The 9,331-nt window shown below is 44.0% G+C and overlaps 1 long non-coding RNA gene across 1 annotated transcript; it reads left to right on the top strand.

The window, feature by feature from the left end:
- The first annotated feature begins 1,531 nt into the window (after positions 1-1,531).
- Positions 1,532-5,281, top strand: LOC142164881 (uncharacterized). The gene is made up of 3 exons (XR_012695961.1): positions 1,532-3,144; positions 3,223-3,348; positions 3,429-5,281. It is a non-coding gene; the product is annotated as an uncharacterized LOC142164881 (long non-coding RNA).
- The last annotated feature ends 4,050 nt before the right edge of the window (positions 5,282-9,331 follow it).

Below are 9,331 nucleotides of genomic sequence, written 5' to 3'. Positions count from 1 at the left end.
CTACAAATGCAGCTAAGTAGTTAATGGTCATTGGCCGAGGTCTTTATTGGGCATTGTCCTTGTGTACAAAGAATCTTTTATTATATTATTTGTCCTACGACAGCAAGGCATTTCCCTTTCGGTACTTTCCATTTTTAAGTCCTTTTCTTGTGGTTAGAGGTTAATGTGGTTCAATTAAACTCTTAATTTTTGATATGAAACATAAATTTATATATGAAATTTATTAAAATTGAAATAAATAGTTGTAAATATGAACTCATAACTTTAAAATTATAATAAGTTAATTGATAAAAATCATAAAAGTTGAATCCATATAATTTAAATCATGGATCTATCTTTGTAGGTGTGGTTGGGTTCAACACTTTAACTAATATACTTTGATGGTGTAAAAAATATTTACCATAACAGTATATTTTGACGTATTATATTAGATATTCTACATAATTTTAAGCTAATAAGATACTCCCTCTATTTTAGTTTATGTGAACTATTTCCTCTTTGGTATATTCCAAAGAGAATGAACCCTTTCTAAATTTGGTAACAATTTAGCTTAATGTTACAACTCTACCCTTAATGAAAAGTTTTTATAACCACACAAATACTCTGGCCCCATTTGGATTTGTTTAATACCACAAATTTCAAAAGTCTTCATTTTTTCTTTAAATTTCGTGCTCAGTCAAATAGGTTTACATAAATTGGAACGGAGAGGGTAATAATTTTTATAGATATTAATTGAGTTACATTTTTTAATTTATCGAATTTAATTTGCCTCTTCCTCTAAGTTTGAGGCAAGAAATGTTAAGTGGAGAGTGAACCACGTGTCAAAAGGAAGGGAATTGACAGCTTTGGCCGACTGCGGGCGGCATTTCTTTAGCTCTAAAAAAAGCCGTCCACATGAATACACGTGAGGATGTGCCTTTAATTGCGCGCTAACACCGCTACGCAATACCTGACCAATCGTATTGTTCTGCTTTCACTTCAAATTGCGGCGCGTTTACTGTTTGCGCAAGGGACCCGGAACGGGCCGCGTTTTAAACCTTTACCGAGTAAAGTGCTTCACTACTATTTAAAATCTGTTTGAGAGGTCAATTCTGGTCTTTAAACTAAGCCTAAGGAAGACTTGGCAAGTCGTTGCGTGATTGCAGTTTTTCGAACGTGAAACTAAGAACAAATGTATGTTCACATTGTTAGAAAATTGTATTTTCTATTTAGATTAAAAAGTCAAACTAAAATAACTAAAAGCAATTAAGCAAAGTCTTGTGCTTTCACATTTCACATTAGGTAGGTAATACATAACGCCTTTAAGCTTGCCGGCAATTGCGTTGAATGTGCATATATTTTCATTTTCTCATATTGTTGGGACTCATCATTTTTGTTTACCGAGTATATGTAGTTTCTTCAAAACGTTCACAAATCACATACATTTTAAGTTCTTAAACTATCTTCCCAATGTGCTTACAAATGTGAAAGTAAGACCAAATGAATGTTCACATGGTTCATGTATGTTGTATATTGAGATTTAAAAGCCCAACTAAAATTTAACTAGAAGCAAAGTCTTGCGAGTTTTTCTTAATACCAAGTCAACTCATCAAATTTCATTCAAGTCACATTACGTAATAATTCCCTTAAACCTGCCGTCAATTCCGTATAATGTATATGCAGTTTTCGTGACGCGACATAGGCTCTTGGTGATGGACGTTGGTATTATGGTGAAGAGGAGGAAAATGTCTGCTCGAGGAAGTCCGAGAATCAGGTGGGGAGCCTTAACTAAGGACAAAGCTCAAGAATTGGAAGGGCGGTTGTCGGTTATGGGAGCTTGGAGGAGCAGTGGTGACGCGAACTTTATATGGTCAACGACAGCAAACTGTATAAGAGAGGTTGCGAGAGAGGTGTTAGGGGTCTCAACAGGCGTCTCCGGCAGGCACAAAGGAGACTGGTGTTGGAATGAAGTGGTACAAGGTAAAGTGGAAGCGAAAAAGGAGGCGTACCGAAAGTTAGTGGGAAGCATAGGTGAGGGGGAGAGGCGAGGGTGCATGGAGAGGTATAAGGTAGCTAGGAAGGAAGCGAAGCTGGCGGTTACAGAGGCTAAGACTGCGGCTTATAGTCGTATGTACGAGGAACTAGGGGAGAAAGGAGGGGAGAATAAGTTATTTAGGCTGGCCAGGCTGAGAGAGAGGAGAGCTCGAGATTTAGACCGAGTGAGATGCATTAAGGACGACGATGGTATAGTATTGATGGAAGATTCCCAGATTAAGAGGAGATGACAGACTTACTTCCAAACACTTCTCAATGAAGTAGGGGATCGGGATATTGTGCTCGGTGAATTGGAGCATTCCGAGAGTCACGCTGACTCTGGGTACTGCAGGCGCATCAAGATTGAGGAGGTCGTGGGAGCTATGAGTAAAATGAGTAGGGGCAAAGCGACCGGGCCTGACGAGATTCCAGTGGAATTTTGGAAGTGTGTGGGGAAAACAGGTTTAGAGTGGTCGACTGGGTTGTTGAATGTTATTTTTAAGGCGAAGAGGATGCCAGATGAGTGGAGGTGGAGTACGGTGGAAGACGAGGAGGTCCCGTCGATAGTTGAGATTTTGCCTCGCCCTGGGAGAGAATTGACCGATTTCAGTAGTCGTGTAGGGGCGGAGCCAGAGCCTGTCCCTTCCATTATGAGAGAAGAAGACATTGCAGAGTTGAAAACCAGGTGGGGGATCCCCGGCTACGTCGACATGCAGTCGGTGGAAGGAAATGACTTAGTTCATTTTGACCGTCCTGGGTACTGTGTGTTTTACGCCTACCCCTTCCTTATTGGATACACACTTCCTCTCCCTCTCCTGGTGGTAGACTTCTGCCGTTTTTATGAGGTATGCCCTGCCCAACTTTCGTCATACCTGTACAAGCTGTTCTTTATGTTGCTCAAGTTTGCGGAACTCGCCGGTCGTGAGATCACCTTGGATCACCTACTTAGTATCTTCGCCCCTCAGCTTATCCGTTGCACGATGCTACACATGCGTCCCCGGGGGTTGAAGAGTCTGGTGGTGAAAATGGATGATAGGACTAACCGTCATTTTTATGAGAATTACTTCTATGTGTGGATTGAACACATTGTGGCGGATCCGACGGGGTTCCCTGAGAAATGAAACTTTGCACGTAAGTCTCATGTTTTTAGTTAGGGGATATATCCGACCATTTTCCATTATAGCACTAAACCCTGTTATGTTTTTGCAGGTGAGAAATTGCCCCCTCCACATGTCGAAAATATCCGTGAGTGGGTGAGCACTATTCTCCTTTATACGGTGGGGGTCCGAATGTGGGCGGCTTTCTATAACAAGTACGGGCACAGGCCTCTTTTTGGTAAGATGTCGTTTCTATTCGCCGTTTTTCTCTTTTCCCTTTTTGTATTTAGTTCCTCACGTGCTGTTCGTCGATGTCAGGGAGGGTGCAGAGAGTTAGGGCTCCTCCGTTAGCGTTCCGGTAGCCAGCCTCATCTGCTCGCCCTATCGCGGTACCCACTGCCCGACCTTCGTCGAGGGCTGCTTCAGTTGAGTCTGGGGCCGTGGTTACTCCTACGTGGTGCTGTTCTCCCGACGGGTGAATCTCCGCCTACCGGGGAAAAAGATGGGCCACCAAAAAGACGGGGAGTGTAATTTGAGACAGTGCCTCTAACAGTGATTCATCTAGACAACTCTCCTTCGATAGGATCTGGAGAGGGGGTTGTTGCGGCTCCCCCCGTAGGGACGGAACCGGCCATCGCCTCGGCTCAATCGGAGATTCCCACCATTGTCGGTGGTCAGCAACCTATAGAGGCGGAAGGTCAGATTTCCAGGGCTGTCGTTGTAGTTTCAGACGTACCCTCATCCTCCACAGTTAGTCGTGCTTCCTCTTCGGCTGATGAAAGAGGAAAAGACGTGGTGGTCGACGACTACGAGTCCGAATCGGACATCGACCCTGATGATGTTAGGATGTTTGAGAAGGATCTTACTCACTCGGTGGTTCGTGCGGGAGGCTCGGCCCGTATTCTTGAGATCCCTTTGGATGTCAATCTCTTGGGGGACACGGAGGACCTGGTGCCGCAGTTCAGCATGCTATGCTCCGCAGCCGAGAATGTGGCCCTTCTGACCGTTCTCGATGCTGACTTGATGGACGAGGTGGCCGCTATAGGCTTAAGGGTATGTTACACTTACTTTCGCTTTTCCCACGTCTTTCTTGATGATAGGATTCTAACCCCTCTTTTCATTTTTCTGACGTATATGGTGGAAGTGGAGAGCATTCGCAGGGCCAACATTTGGGCCAAGGTTTTCTTGAAGATGTTGGAGAAATATCATCGTTACCGCAACAATTATTGCGAGATGCATGAGCGGCTGAAGGCAAACCCCGGTAGTCGGGCTCTTGGTGAGGAGTTGGAGAAATGGGATCAGGAATTAATGCACCTATCCGCAGCAAGAGTGTGCTTGAGGAGAAACTTTGAATAAAGGACGAGGAGCTCGAGTTGGGCAAGGGAGTTGCCGCAGAGTGCGAGCATCTGCAGGAGAAATTGAGGTCATTACAGTCGGAGATGGATCAGAACTTGATCAAGGTCGAGGCACTGAGCACGGAATGGATGGGGAAATTTACTGAGCTATAGAACAAGGTTCCTGAGTTGGAGAGCATCAAGAATTCTTGGTCCGTGGGTTCGGTAAGGGCGACGGCCTTGGAGAACACCATCCGTGTCCTCTAGTCCGAGAAGGAGTTTGAGAGAGCGACGACTACCCTTATGGAGGCAAGGCTTGAGGAGCACATTAGCGAGATTGACCAAGAGGCATCGATTCTGGGAGATCAGGTCGCAGCACTAGAGGCAGAAAATGGGTGATTGTTGGCTTAGATTGAATCTTCCTCCACTGCCGTTCCCCGCCACATGCACGAGCTTTGGGTTTACGCCGAAGCCTAGCGGGATATATATAAGAGTTTGTGAGAGGCGGGTACTGTGACTGAGGCTGCATATGAAGAGGCGCGAGTAAAAGTGCGGGAGGCTCGCGTCAATTGCGGGTATGATGCGGCGACGCCAGAAGCCAATGGGGGCACGGACACCGAAGGAGAACTTCCCGTAGATGGAAGTGGAGAGGGTGGCAGTGATGATGTAGAGTAGAGGGATAATGATATTGATCTGTTTTTCGTTTGTTGTTTTCTTCCCAATTTTTTGTTCGTAGTCGATTGTCGTTGTTCTTTTCTTCTTTTTTCCCTTTGTTTTTTTAGACTGTTGACTTGGGTCTTATGTAATCCGCGACTATTTGCACGGAGACTTTGTATAAAGGAGAATTTTTCGCTGTTATTTGTCTTGTATTCTACCCTTGTTTTCGTTTTGCGTGATTTCGGTGCGAGGTAGATTCCCACACGGTGAGTCCCGGTCTTTTGCACTTTCTGATGATCCTTGGCCTTAGGAATATTTCGTACTTTCTCATTGGCGATGGCTTATGGCCTTAAAGGATGCCGAAATAGTAACCCGTCTTCATTCAATTGAGGTCGAACTCTCTTCTTGGGCGAAGGCCCCTGGCCTTAAAGGGTGTTATTTCGAACTTATCGAAATAGTAACCCATTGTCGTGCAATCGAGGTCGAACTTCTTCTTTTTGGCGAAGGCCCTTGGCCTTAAAGGGTGTTATTTCGATCTTATCGAAATAGTAACCCGTCGTCATTCGATCGAGGTCGAACTCTTCTTTTTGGCGAAGGCCTTTGGCCTTAAGGGTGTTATTTCGAATTTATCAAAATAGTAACCTGTCGTCGTACGATCGAGGTCGATTTTCTTCTTTTTGGTGAAGGCCCTTGGCCTTAAAGGGTGTTATTTCGAACTTATCAAAATAGTAACCCATCGTCAGTCCCAGGTTTTGGAGAGCCAGACATTTTCTGGGAGAATCCCAGTTTGTTTGACATTGCTTGCATCAGGGGGTGCAACATTGGAGAATACGAAACGTTGCTACTTCTCTTAGGTTCGTTCTGCGCACACATTGTAGTTTCCTTGTCTAACTTCTGCCTTTTGGCTTGGAGGTATCACCGACGGGCAGTGTTTCAGTCATTTTGCAGTAGTTTTTCATTCTTTAATTGAGATGTTTCTTTACTCGCTCGTCCGTGCGGCTTTTGTGTTCCTTTTTGAGCAAAGAGCAGAAGGTGAGTTAAAATGATACTTTCCTTGCCCCTACCCAGTGGTCCAATAGGGGAGAACAGGTTGGTAATGTTGTTCGTCTTGTTTGGCATTTCGATGGTTGATGGGGCGAAGATTTCTAAATTTAGTGATTCTACTCGGCTCTCCCCCCCTACTGTGTTGTGCTTTTGTCTTGTGTGGGTTGGGTTTTTCCTTCGCGCTCTTTTTGGTGGGTGATCGTATTTCTTGTCTTTGATCTGGGAGAGACTAAGAAATTTCACTAAGAAATCCCCACAGATGGTGCCAAATTGTTTGACTCAAAAGATATCGAAACCTTTTTGAACAAATCAATCAAAGAAAATGAAGGGGTAAATCTTATTCAGACATAATAAATTTCAGATCTAAGAGCTACTAGTATGGATTGTATATAGGACGAAAAAGATGTAAACAATCTTATTGAAATTCAACATTGTGACTCTTATCGATCGATGAGGGAGATTGCTTTACATGTTCTTCTGTAGATTACTTCTTTCCGATCAAGATTACAAGAAGAGAGCTTGGGAGAGAGAAATGGGGGAGGAGCCTCCCCTAATCAAAGGTTTTCCCTTACTATATATAGTCAAGGCACCCTTGCCATTTACTTGGTCCGACGCTCTCTCGCCTCCAGTGTGTCTTGGTCATCCTTTTAGGCATTGCTCTTTCCGACTCGACGGGTATCAGGAAAGAGATGTAGAATGGGCTATGTTATCTTTCACTGCCTGGTCACTTAGGCGGGACATTGGTTAGTTCAGTCATGATTGTCAGATTTTGACCAATACATCTTCCTTTCTGTTTCACCAAAAAAATGCGGATATTGGTTCCATTAATTAAATTTATGTAATTAGTGGTTAATCTTAGTTAACAGTAATATCTCTAGATGAAGCTTTCAAAGGTGCGATAAAAATAAGATGGGTTCGGTCAGATAATGATAACAACATGCAATAACTGTTCTAGAAAGCACAAGCAATAATGTAGCACTCAATAACAATGAATTTGGTAGTTGCTCGCCGCTCATCGTGATGAGCTTGTAGGATCCCTTTCCAATAATATCGAGGACCTGATATGGTCCTTCCCAATTCAAATCCAGTTTCCGGCCCATTCTCATGATCGCGGTGGTGTCGTGGGACGGATACTAGCCTCCCGTGTGCCTCGAGCGTGCGGTTGGCCTAAATGCGAGTCCACGGCGACGGACGTCACGACAAGTGGTGGTTGAAACTCAACTCTCGTAATGTCGTGGCTCGCGCGGAATTCCAATTTTATGGCCGTAAAATGCCAAAAAATGTAATTTGGTCATGGAGGGGCGGTGAATATGGTTCCTTAGCCGTATTTGACATCCCGGAAAAATTTTATCATCGTCCCAACACCCCAACTTCAGAACCCTGCCCCCCAAACACTAGTAGCTGCCTCAGAATTCCCCACCGTCTAGTGGCGGCAGCGACGTCCAATCGCCACCGAATTAACACCATCAACTCCCTTCCACCTCCCCATCCCAAATCTCCAAATAGTTCCTCTCAAATCCCCCTCCATCGCCTAAGAGGGGATACGTAGGAAGCACTATGGGTTCAGTCACAATGCAATAAAATTTTCATTTCTCCCGAAATTGGAAACTAGGGCAGAATTTTGAGGAGGAACCTCAAAATTCCGAAGTGATTTCAGTCAATCGTCGCAAACAACAGTCAGAAGCGAAAGCGAAGAAACACAGCAACAGCTGCTCGGCAACGTAGCAATAGCTGCTTGACAACGCAGCAACAGCTGCTCGGGATGTCAAATACGGCCTAAGGAACCATACTCACCGCCCCGCCATGACCAAATTACATTTTTGGCATTTTACGGCCATAAAACTAGAAATCCGCGCGAGTCCCAAATTTTCGTATGCTATAGCCCACGCCTTCCGTTGTGGGTCCGAGACCCCGGATCCGGATCGCCTAAATTTTTCCGGGATGTCGAATACGGCCTAAAGAACCATATTCACCAAATGACATTTAAGTAAATATGAGGAATGATTCACCCAATAAAGGATAAAATAGATGAATGTTCCTCCTGATAATGATGAATGACAGATAAATTCTTGAATATTCGAGTTATTCTCAGATCTGATGGAAAAGTATGGACAAGAATCGTAGTGAAAATGTGGTATTTCTATCTTAGCGAGAGAGAGAGAGAGAGAGAGGGAGAGAGATGAATCTGTTTGTCAAAGTGTCTTCTTTACAAATAAATATCACATGCCCCTATCATTGTCTTTTTTTCTATATATAGAGGACATGTTCCTAAGAAATCCTTATAGTAAAAGTGCCGAGAATATTTACTAGAATATTCTCTTTTAATATCCTATCTTGAAAGACTAGCCGTTACAGCTCTTATCAATGACCTCGACCTCGACCCTTATTGAGATCTCAACTACGGCTCTTGTCGACACTTCGACCAGGGACTTTGCTCCTTCTTGGTTCATTTTGACTAATGACGGCTTGAGAACTCTTCCTTTAGTAGTATCTTGGCTTAAATACTCTAGAGACAGATTTTGACCCATACAGTTAGTCTCTCCGCTTATTGAGACCGGCTTCAGGTGGGGTCAATGAGTGGATTTGCTCGTTCTGGTCGAACAATTGAGTGAGCAGTTCAGGTCGCAGTCGTCATAGCGAACCAGCAATGTGGCCCTATGTGGACCAGTTATTTCAAAACGTCTCGAATTTCCCAATTAGTTTGTTAGAGTTAGGTTGTCCAAAATAAGGATGACGTCATGACATCATGCATCATTATGATGCATTTTTTTGATGTGTTGCTTCGTTTTGCGTGTGTCCCTTGATTGAATTTGTCGCTTTGGTTAGGGGGCAGTAATGATGAACTGTTTTCGATTCTAGTGCCCAAGTTCTTATAAATAGAGATGTTAAGGTGTGATTTTGAAGTTTCAAACTTTCTGCTTCGAAACCCCGTATATTTGTTTTTCTTCTCTCTGACTTGACACTTTTCCTCTCTGTTCCAAGGGCTTTCATCGTTTTCAATTCTTCATTGCTTGATACTTCTCTTTCTTCTCATAAAACATGACTAACATACCTTCCGAACCTAGTGAGGGAAGTTATGCGGTCCCTTTAGCGATGGTGCTCCCTCCTCATGAGGGGAATGCTCCTGTCGCCGTCGAGGATGGAGGCTTCCCTTTGGTGGAGGAGATAATTCCTCGCAATCCTGAC

This window comes from Nicotiana tabacum, chromosome 10 (assembly GCF_000715075.1).
Source record: "Nicotiana tabacum cultivar K326 chromosome 10, ASM71507v2, whole genome shotgun sequence".
Taxonomy (NCBI): domain Eukaryota; kingdom Viridiplantae; phylum Streptophyta; class Magnoliopsida; order Solanales; family Solanaceae; genus Nicotiana; species Nicotiana tabacum.
Note: the sequence above shows the minus strand (reverse complement) of the source record. Positions and strands in the feature narration are given on the sequence as shown.